The sequence below is a fragment of the Saimiri boliviensis genome, chromosome 1, assembly GCF_048565385.1.
Source record: "Saimiri boliviensis isolate mSaiBol1 chromosome 1, mSaiBol1.pri, whole genome shotgun sequence".
In the NCBI taxonomy this organism is placed as follows: Eukaryota; Metazoa; Chordata; class Mammalia; order Primates; family Cebidae; genus Saimiri; species Saimiri boliviensis.
The window spans coordinates 141065699-141076839 of NC_133449.1; the positions used below are offsets into that span (position 1 = coordinate 141065699).

General features: G+C 49.4%; 1 protein-coding gene and 1 pseudogene across 7 annotated transcripts in view; both read left to right on the top strand.

Annotated features, from left to right (window-relative positions):
- Positions 1 to 11141, top strand: part of ANKRD11 (ankyrin repeat domain containing 11) — a 234351-nt gene that overhangs the window by 95782 nt on the left and 127428 nt on the right. The window lies entirely within an intron of this gene.
- LOC120360372 (heterogeneous nuclear ribonucleoproteins A2/B1 pseudogene) lies at positions 9200 to 11053 on the top strand (annotated as a pseudogene). The gene has a single exon (XR_012519083.1). The product of XR_012519083.1 is annotated as a heterogeneous nuclear ribonucleoproteins A2/B1 pseudogene (transcript).

The following is an 11141-nucleotide window of genomic DNA, read 5'->3' on the forward strand; positions in this document are numbered from 1 at the left end:
AATACAATCATGCCCCACATAACATTTTATTCTACAACAGACTACATGTGGTGGTACCTCCCTCCGTCCATAAGATCTTTTTTTTTTTTTTTAAAGTTTAGGCGGAATTTTGCTCTTGTTGCCCAGGCTGGAGTGCAGTGGCGCTATCTTGGCTCATCACAACCTCTACCTCCTGGGTTCCAGCAATTCTCCGGGCTCAGCCTCCAGAATACCTGGGATCACAGGCATGCGCCACCATGCCCAGCTAATTTTGTATTTTTCATAGAGTCGGGGTTTCTTCATGTTGGTCAGTCTGGTCTCGAACTCCCGACCTTAGATGATCCACCCACCTCAGCCTCCCAGAGTGCTGGGATTACGGGCGTGAGCTACCACGCCCGGCCCCATACGATCTTAACACTGTATTCTTACTGTACCTTTTCTAGGTTTAGATACCCAAATACCGTGTGTTACAGTTGCTACAGTGTCCAGCACGGTAGTTTGCTGTCCAGGTCTGCAGGCTGCGCCACACAGCCTTGGAATGTGTAGTAGGCTGCACCATGTAGGTCTGTGGAAGTACACTCCAGGACGTGTACACGATGATGAAATTGCCTGGCGATGCAGTTCTCAGGACATCTTCCTGTCGTTCAGTGACACCTGACTGTGCTGTATTTTCTCTTCCCTTTATTGCTAAAGTAGCGCATCTGTTAGAAGCTAGCAAAAATAGAGAACACAGAATCTGAGGAAAAATCGCCCTGAAACTCATTTAGAAATAACTGTAGAGAAATGTGACTGGAGAAAGGTTTTGTTGTGTCCCTTCCTTGGCTTCACAGTGTCGCAGGTTAACTGGTGTGTTCAGGTGTGCTGTGGGAGTGCCTGACTGGGCATTGGGCTGTTGTGTGGACCGTGGCCCTGGGGAGGTGGGGAGAGAAGTTATTTAGTGTTCCTTTTTGGAGTCTGACTTCACTTTTATTTAAAACAACAAACTGGGCCGGGCGCGGTGGCTCAAGCCTGTAATCCCAGCACTTTGGGAGGCCGAGGCGGGTGGATCACGAGGTTGAGAGATCGAGACCAACCTGGTCGACATGGTGAAACCCTGTCTCTACTAAAAATACAAAAAATTAGCTGGGCATGGTGGCGCGTGCCTGTAGTCCCAGCTACTCAGGAGGCTGAGGCAGGAGAATTGCCTGAACCCAGGAGGCGGAGGTTGCGGTGAGCCGAGATCGCGCCATTGCACTCCAGCCTGGGTAACAAGAGCAAAACTCCGTCTCAAAAACAAACAAACAAACAAACAAACAAACTGCATTTATGGTGGTCTGTGGACAGGATGTTTGTTCATGAGTTCTCTGTACTGACTCTAAAGGAAAGAACACCAACCGAAAGTCAGCGGTGTGATTTACATGATGATTCCTTATTTGTGTCGTCCATTCAGCCTCAAAGTGGCATTTGGATACATGATGCCTTTCATCCTCAGAATGCCCTTGGAGGTAGGCATGGCTGAGCACATACCAATCTGCCTGGCCCAGCCTCTTCTCCAGGCTGCACCTCTGGAAGGTTAAACATGCCACTATGGGCATCCAGAGTTTCTTGCCCTCAGGATAGTAGTGACTGTGTCTGTGTCCTCTCCTGACCCACGAGTCAGCCTGGTAAGAGTGCTGGTAGCTTTGTCATTCAGCAGTGTTTTCAAAGGCAGATTTTCATTCTCTTCTTTACCCCATACGCTATAAACTGATGCTTCATTTTCTGTAAAATAACAAAATAATATTTTGTGGCTGTTAAGGCAGTTTTATTCATGCCCTTTGATTACATGAAGGTGGCTTCCTTTGTGCACTTCCATTTTCCTTAGTTACACAGATGTTCATGTTCTCCGAGTCTTTAATTATGGTTTAGTGCAGGCGTCCCCAGACTGTGGCCCGTGGGCCGCATGCGGCCCCCTGAGGCCATTTATCCGGCCCTGTGCCGCACTTCAGGAAGGGGCACCTCTTTCATTGGTGGTCAGTGAGAGGAGCACAGTATGTGGCGGCCCTCCAACAGTCTGAGGGACAGTGAACTGGCCCCCTGTGTAAAAAGTTTGGTGACGCCTGGTTTAGTGCCTTGGTTGGGTGAGCAGGAGACTAGAATGGAGGTTTGTAGTAGCCCACACTGGGCTTCGCCTCTCAGCCCCATGCTGCCTGAGGCTGGTGGGTTGAGCCCCCTGTGGGCTGTGCCTGCGACTGAAGGTTGGTGTTGACTGAGAGGACTCCTGATCCTTGACAAACATATGCTTGGCTAGCAGCATACATGGTGTTTGCTCTGAGACTTTCTTGTAGTTTGGAATTTTAGTTGTAAGTTTGCAATATTCTGAGTCTCTTGCTTTCTTTGACCCTATTTTAGTCTTATAATCTGTTTACTTTCTGTGTTCCGTAACATAAAGATGTGTTTTTGTTTTGTTTTTTTAAGAGACAAATCTTGCTTTGTTGCCCATGCTAGAGTGCTGTGGTGCTGTTATGGCTCATAGAGCCTCAACTCTGACTGAAACGATCCCCCTTCCTTAGCCTCCCAAGTAGCCGAGACCACAGGCGCATGTCACAATACCTGGCCGATTTTTAAATTTTTACTTTTTTTTAGAAGTGGGCTTGGTATGTTACCCAGACTGGCCTCAAATGATCCTCCTGACTCAGCCTCTTGAATAGCTGGGATTAAAGGCAAGGGCACGTGCCATCGTGCTCACCTAAAGAAATGTTTTGAAACCCTTCCCAGGGAGGCAGCAGGACTGTTAGCTAAGAGGTGTCCAGTCTCAGTCTGTTTGGGGTGCGTACTTTGTTTTAAAGTGGCTGTCATTACCTAATCCTCGTTGAGCATGTGTCCAGTTGCTTTATCTGTGGGCTTCCTGGAGGTGCCCTCATAGAGCGCAGGGCCTCACTCACCAGTAAACTTCCTTAGAACTCGGATTCCCCGCCCTGCCCTCACCTGCATGCGCTTGGCTGCTCCCTAGGGTAGCAGATCCTACAGGAGACACGTTCTCAGACGACATCTGGACAGATGAGCTTCTCCATGTTATTCCATGCGCGGTGCGGGGTCCAGTCAGGAGTAGGGAGCAGGCCATGCAGGTTTGTTCACACATAACCTGGCTGTCTGAGTTAGCCCATCAGATGCTTCCTGTCAGTGCTCCTAAAGCCAAAGAAGTCCCCAGGGAGTGCGGGGTCCACGTGCCAATTGGAAGTTTCTCTGTAGTGTTTCACCTGGGCATGTCATACTGAGTGGCTGATGGCATGCAGTGTACAGTGATGACAGCAGCTTTCCAGGTCATCCACCATCACACAGCCCAGTGATGTTAGCGGTGTTGGGCACTTCCTGGGGCAGTGCCAGGTGGAGCCTGGTGTTTCAAGGTGGGGCTGAGGCGACTGGCCTTACTCTAAAGCTGGAACCCAGGAGGAAAGGAGATCTCTCCTAGAAGGCTGGGGTGCTGTGCTTTGTCGGGAGCATCACGGTACTGTCCCTGATTGGGCTCCTTCCCCCGGGAGAGTCTGGAGGATCTGCAGGCCCCCTGACCTTACCCCCAGTATCTCCCGCCCGACCTCTTCTGGCAGTGCCACACGTCTCACCTCCTCCTGCAGAGCACCCGCCCCCTTGCTCACCCCGCAGAGCCCCCACCTCATGGCACAGAGCCCCTCTTACCTCACACCACAGACCCCCCCTCACCTCACCCCACAGAGCTGCCTCCTCACCTTCTGCAGAGCCCCCCCTCACATCACCCTGCAGACCCTCCTACATCACCCCATAGACCCCGTTCACCTCACCCCACAGAGCCCCACTCACATCACCCCGCAGAGCCCCATCACCTCACCCTGCTGTGCCACACCTCCCCCTGCCAAGCTCACTGCAGCCTTGAACTCAAGGCTTGAACTCTGACGCTCAGGACATCTTCCCACCTCAGCCTCCCAAGTAGCTGAGAGTCTACTGGCTTGTGCTCCATACCCAGCCAATTTTTAAATGTTTTCTAGAGGCTGGTTCTCCCTATCATTCCTGGGATGGTCTTGAACTTGTGGAGTCAATTGATCTTTCTGCCTTGGCTTCCTCACGTGTTAGGTACAGGCTGAGCCACTACCTAAATTTAAATTGATGTGTCTGCCAGCTTAAGCCCTTAATACCAGTTACCTTATTGTGGCTTGCTAAGGTTAGGAATTCATGTGAACTACACATTAATATCACTAGACAAGCTTCGTTCTTTCTGCAGAGGACTGATGTAAGTAAAGTGTAGGCACCCAGACACAATGGGCTTCACATTTTGCCTGCCTTTGTTGAAAGGGATGAGCTTTCATGCTGTGAACTGTAGGTCCTCATCTTTACTCTAAAAGTTACACAGAATCAGTGCCTTATGGAAAAATCAGACTTTCCGTTATTAATAAGGTTCATGGACAAAGAAGGAAACTTGATGTGGGAGTCTCCCGGGGCTGCCGTGAGAAAGCACCACACACCGGGAACCTCAGCAGCAAGGATTTGTTCTCCCACGGCACTGAGACCAAGCTATCTGCAGCGGGGCGTCTGCTCCAGGCCTCTCTCCAGGTTCTGGAGGTCTTTGGGCAGTCTCTGGTGTGCCCGGGCTTGTGGGCGCGTCACCACGATCTCGGCCTCCATCTTCACGTGGCATTCTCCCTGCGTGCACATCTGAGTGTCCGCATGCGCCCTTTCCAGAAGGAGACTAGTCCTACAGGGTGAGGGCCCACCCTGGTGATCTCACCTTCTTTATCATCAACAAAGACCCTGCTTCCAGTAAGGCCATCGTCTGTGTTATTGGGCTTAGGACTTAGACATATATCATTTTGTGGGACACATTTCAACTCATAACACTAGTAAATATAGAGAAGAAAGTAAAAATCATGTGTGATCCTGCCACCCAAGATAAAATACCTAAATCTAAAATGTTGAATATATTCTATACTTTTACGAAATACGGATTACGCTGTATATAAACTTTCACATTTGGCATTTTAAAGGTTAGCATTAATTTCCCATTATCCCAAAGTGATGTTTCGTGGCTGCATAATCAAGAGAAAAATTTATGGCTGGGCATGGTGGCTCATGCCTGTAATCCCAGAACTTTGGGAGGCCGAGGTGGGTGGATCATGAGGTCAGGAGTTCAAGACCAGCCTGGCAAACATGGTGAAACCCCGTCTCTACTAAAAATACAAAAGTTAGCTAGGTATGGTGGTGGCTGTCTGTAGTCCCACCTACTCGGGAGGCTAAGCCAGCAGAATTGCTTGAACCCGGGCGATGGAGGTTGCAGTGAACTGAGGTCATGCCATTGCACTCTATCCTGGGCAACAGAGACAGAATCCATCTCGGTAACTTACAATTTTACTGAGAAAACCTCAGGGCTAGTGCGCTGTGGACTCGTTCATGTGCATGCAGGGCCTCCCTTTCCATCTTGGTGGTGGGCACCATGCCAGGCAGCACTGGGCAGAAGGGTGTGAGGAGGGCGTGTTTGTGAACTGAGGAGGGTGGAGCCTCTGAGAGGGCAGCAGGCATCAGATGTGTGTGCAGCTGGTCCAGGTGGCTGGAGGTGGGCTACAGGGGCTCCTGTCAGATGACCAACCTCCAGCACAGGCAGGCCTGGGACAGAGGCTGCCTCTGTTGTGACAGGTGGCTGTACTGCTTGTTGGTTGTGGTGGCCTGGTCCTCCCTGGGTTCTGGGAGCCGATCTGCGCTGCGTGAATCCAAGCCCTGTGCTGCAGGACATGTTGTGTTTATCACAGGAGGGTCACTCTTAACACTATAGACTTTTTTTTTTTAGTATCAGCTTTAGATTCACAGGAAAGTTGAACATAAAATACAGAGTGTTCCCCTGCACCCCTGGCCTCAGTATCCCAAAGAGAGTGGCTGTTTGTTGCAGTCGTGACCCCTTGGACACAGCATCATCACCCACAGGCCACACGACCTCAGGGTCCAGCTGCTGCTGTGCAGCCTGTGGTTTGGATGCACGTATCCTGACGTGGACCCACGGCTGTGGTATCATGCAGAGTAGCTTCACTGCCCCGGGGCCCCTGTGCTCCTGCTACGCATCCCTCCGTCCCTCCCTCTCCACAGCCCCTGGCGTCGCTGATCTTTGTGCCGTCTCCACAGTTTTGCCCTTTCCTGGATGTCACAGAGTAGGAACCCTACAGAGTGTCGTCTTTGTAGCTGGTCTGCTTTCACTCAGCAGCGTGCATTTACCGTCCTTCTGTGTCTTTTCAGGGCCTCGTGATGTTCTGTGGACTGGGTGGACACTGAGTGGTTTATCCACTCACCTCTGAGGGTGTATTGGGTCACTTGCAGTTGTCTCTATGGTCTTTTCTTATGGAGAAGTGAACAGTAAACAAAGCCAGCCACTGGCCCCTGAACTTGGTTCTGACCTCTGTCTCTGACCTGCTTTGATGAGCAGGTGTCCCTGCGTGGACTCTTGCTGTGTCATGGTGCCCCTGCTCCATGTTCAGAGCCACCTGGACAGTGATAGGAAGACACTGTGCCTTCTGCTGAGGAAACACTCCTTGGCATGGACTCCTGCTGTGTCATGGTGCCCCTGCTCTGTGTCTGCGTGGACTTTTGCTGTGTCATGGTGCTCCTGCCCCATGTCTGCATGGACTCCTGCTGTGTCATGATGCCCCTGCTCTGTGTCTGCGTGGACTCTTGCTATGTCATCGTGCCCCTGCTCCATGTCTCCGTGGACTCCTGCAGTGTCATGGTGTTTCTGCTCCGTGTCTTTGTGGACTCTTGCTGTGTCATGGTGCCCCTCCTCCGTGTCTTTGTGGACTCCTGCTGTGTCATGGTGCCCTGCTCTGTGTTTAGAGCACCTGGACAGTGACAGGAGGACACTGTGCCCTCTGCTGAGGAAACACTGAAACCAGATCTTATAACACATGGAGTTCGCTAACAGATTTTCAACATGGATGATGCTGATGGGAGAGAGGGGTGATTGTAGTCTCTCGGGGGTCTTTGAGGCCTTGTCCAGAGACTGTTGGAGATATTCCCTGCCCCAGGATCCTGTGTGGTGGTGCACAGCCAGCTGAGCTGTGTGCATGCCACTACATCGTCACTCTTGGGCTCGAAACTACCTTTGCTTAGTCCCCTGATTTTTTTGTCAGAGACTAGACTACTAATTTCTAACCTGGGCCTGAGACACTTAACAGTGTATTGCGATTTTTTTGGGGGGTGGAGGGGCCTCACAGTCTCTCTCTGTCATTCAGGCTAGAGTGCAGTGCCACAGTTAGATAGCTCACTGCAGACTCAATCCCCCAGGTTCACACCATCCTCCTGCCTCAGCCTCCTGCCATCCTCCTGCCTCAGCCTCCTGACTGTCTGACACCACAGGCGCACGCCACCACATCTGGCTAATATTTTGTTTTAATAGAGATGGGGTCTTTCTATGTTGCCCAGGCTGGTCTCACACTCCTGGACTCAAGCAGTCCTCCTATGTTAGTCTCCCAAATTGCTGAGATTACACGTGATCTCTAACTGTTTCAGTGTCGCCAAATTCTCCAAACACATTTTAATTTTACTGACTCAAGACAGACCGGGCTTGTTGGCTCTTTGTGGTCATTTTTGGTAGGTGAATGTTGTACTGTTTCAGCGACAGGTGATCCGTGCCTCAAGGTCCTGTGTTGCCACCCAAGGCAACTGCTTTGACCAGGGATGCAGAGTCCCATGCCCAGGATGCAGGCTGGTGTGCTGGTGCTGAGCTAATTGGGAGACGTTGCCAGAGTTGTCTGGCCACTGCCTGCTGCCGAGGGCTCCACTCTAGTCCCTTCCTTGTTCATAAGATGCTCAGAGGAGAGGCTTCTGAATCATCTTCATCTGGACATTCCAACGGCAGTACTAGGTCAGCATCCACAGAAGCACACTCTAAAATTGGGAACTGTGTCTTACTCTTCCTGAGTGAAAAGGGAAAGTTTCATTATTCCTCAGCCTGAGGCAGGTGGGCCCTTTGCCATCCACATCCATGACCTCCAACCAGAGTCTACTCTTCCCCATTGCGATACAGTCATGGGAGGCGACTGCATCTCCACAGAAGCCTCTCTTTGTACAGAAAGGAGCTTGGATAGCAGCAAGGCTGGCCACGGGAAAAGCCTGCTGCCTGTGTATCCCCCTGTGCGGCTGGCAGGGAGTGATATGGTGCTGGGAATCCAGAATTACTCGGAAGACTCAGAAAGCTTCAGCTTCTTTGAGAAAACTCGGATTTTGTAATGTACATCGAGTTGACCAGCATTTAGGTGGAATCTGTGGAGTTGGACTTGGTGCGAGGCATTGCTGTGAAGGGGTCTTGGCTGGTGTCTGTCCTGGACATCTGTCCTGGACAGATGGCTGTCTCTGCCGTGCTCCTCTTGACCAGGCCTCACCCTCAGGACTGTGAGATGCCCTTGGATGTGGAGGCACCTGAAGAGCTCTGGCTCTGTGGGTTTATCTGCTGACATTTGCCAAGTTAAACCTGAAGGATTGTAAATTGTCTGTATACCAGTTCTGATAAAAAATAGAAATAATAAACCCATTGCATGTAAGTAGCACATTCTTTTTTTAAAAAAATCCTGTATTTTACGCTATAAAAAATTAGTGATCTGACCAAGTGTACTGGCTCATGCCTGTAATCCCAACACTTTTGGGAGGCCAAGGTGGGCAGATCACTTGAGGTCAGGAGTTCAAGACCAGCCTGGCCAAGATGGAGAAACCCCATCTCTACTAGAAATATAAAAATTAGCCAGGCATGGTGGCGGTTGCCTGTAATCCCAGCTATTCGGGAAGCAGAGGCAGCAGAATCACTTGACCCTGAGAGGTGGAGGTTGCAGTGAGCCAAGATCGCGCCACTGCACTTCAGCCTGGACAGTAAGAGCATGATTCCATCACGAAAAAAAAGAATAGTGATTAGAGGAGCATTTTCTTTCTTTTTTCTCCCCTCCCCATTCCCCTTTCCCTCTCCGTTTCCCTCTCCCTTTCCACTTTCCTTTTTCCTTTTCTTTTTCCCTTTCCTTTCCTTTTGCTCTTATTTCCAGGCTGGAATGCAGTGGCGTGATCTCGGCTCACCTCAACCTCTGCCTCCCAGGTTCAAGCGATTCTCCTGCCTCAGCCTCCTGAGTAGCTGGGATTACAGGCGTGCACCACCATGCCCAGCAAATTTTGTATTTTTATTAGAGACGGGGTTTCTCCACGTTGGTCAGGCTGGTCTTGAACACCCAACCTCAGATGATTCACCTGTCTCGTCCTCCCAAAGTGCTGGGATTATAGGCATGAGCCACTGCGCCCGGCCTGAGGAGCATTTTCTTAAAATTTTACAGAAGGTTCTAGAAAAGCGGCGGCAGCGGCTCTAGCGGCAGTAGCAGCAGCGCCGGGTCCCGTGCGGAGGTTCCTCTAGCGGTGTTGTTTCTCGAGCAGCGGCAGTTCTCACAACAGCGCCAGGACGAGTCCGGTTCGTGTTCGTCCGCGGAGATCTCTCTCATCTCGCTCGGCTGCGGGAAATTGGGCTGAAGCGACTGAGTCCGCGATGGAGAAAACTTTAGAAACTGTTCCTTTGGAGAGGAAAAGGAGAGAAAAGGAACAGTTCCGTAAGCTCTTTATTGGTGGCTTAAGCTTTGAAACCACAGAAGAAAGTTTGAGGAACTACTACGAACAATGGGGGAAGCTTACAGATTGTGTGGTAATGAGGGATCCTGCAGGCAAAAGATCAAGAGGATTTGGTTTTGTAACTTTCTCATCCATGGCTGAGGTTGATGCTGCCATGGCTGCAAGACCTCATTCAATTGATGGGAGAGTCGTTGAGCCAAAACATGCTGTAGCAAGAGAGGAATCTGGAAAACCAGGGGCTCATGTAACTGTGAAGAAGCTGTTTGTTGGTGGAATTAAGGAAGATACTGAGGAACATCACCTTAGAGATTACTTTGAGGAATATGGAAAAATTGATACCATTGAAATAATTACTGATAGGCAGTCTGGAAAGAAAAGAGGCTTTGGCTTTGTTACTTTTGATGACCATGATCCAGTGGATAAAATCGTGTTGCAGAAATACCATACCATCAATGGTGATAATGCAGAAGTAAGAAAGGCTTTGTCTAGACAAGAAATGCAGGAAGTTCAAAGTTCCAGGAGTGGAAGAGGAGGCAACTTTGGCTTTGGGGATTCTCGTGGCGGCGGAGGAAATTTCAGACCAGGACCAGGAAGTAACTTTAGAGGAGGATCTGATGGATATGGCAGTGGACGTGGATTTGGGGATGGCTACAATGGGTATGGAGGAGGACCTGGAGGTGGCAATTTTGGAGGCTGCCCTGGTTATGGAGGAGGAAGAGGAGGATATGGTGGTGGAGGACCTGGATATGGCAACCAGGGTGGGGGCTACGGAGGTGGTTATGACAACTATGGAGGAGGAAATTATGGAAGTGGAAATTACAATGATTTTGGAAATTATAACCAGCAACCTTCTAACTATGGTCCAATGAAGAGTGGAAACTTTGGTGGTAGCAGGAACATGGGGGGACCATATGGTGGAGGAAACTATGGTCCAGGAGGCAGTGGAGGAAGTGGGGGTTATGGTGGGAGGAGCCGATATTGAGCTTCTTCCTCTTTGCCATGGGCTTCACTGTATAAATAGGAGAGGATGAGAGCCCAGAGGTAACAGAACAGCTTCAGGTTATCGAAATAACAATGTTAAGGAAACTCTTATCTCAGTCATGCATAAATATGCAGTGATATGGCAGAAGACACCAGAGCAGATGCAGAGAACCATTTTGTGAATGGATTGGATTATTTAATAACATTACCTTACTGTGGAGGAAGGATTGTAAAAAAAAAAAAAAAAAAATGCCTTTGAGACAGTTTAACTTTTTAATTGTTGTTTCTTTCTAGTGGTCTTTGTAAGAGTGTAGAAGCATTCCTTCTTTGATAACGTTAAATTGGTAAGTTTCAGGTGACATGTGAAACCTTTTTTAAGATTTTTCTCAAAGTTTTGAAAAGCTATTAGCCAGGATCATGGTGTAATAAGACATAACGTTTTTCCTTTAAAAAATTTAAGTGCGTGTGTAGAGTTAAGAAGCTGTTGTACATTTATGATTTAATAAAATAATTCTAAAGGAAAAAAAAATTTTTACAAACCCCATTTATTGTGGCTTACTAAAAGACAGCAGGGTTCTCCTAGCTGTTTCTGCATCAGTCTTTTGTAAATATGTTCT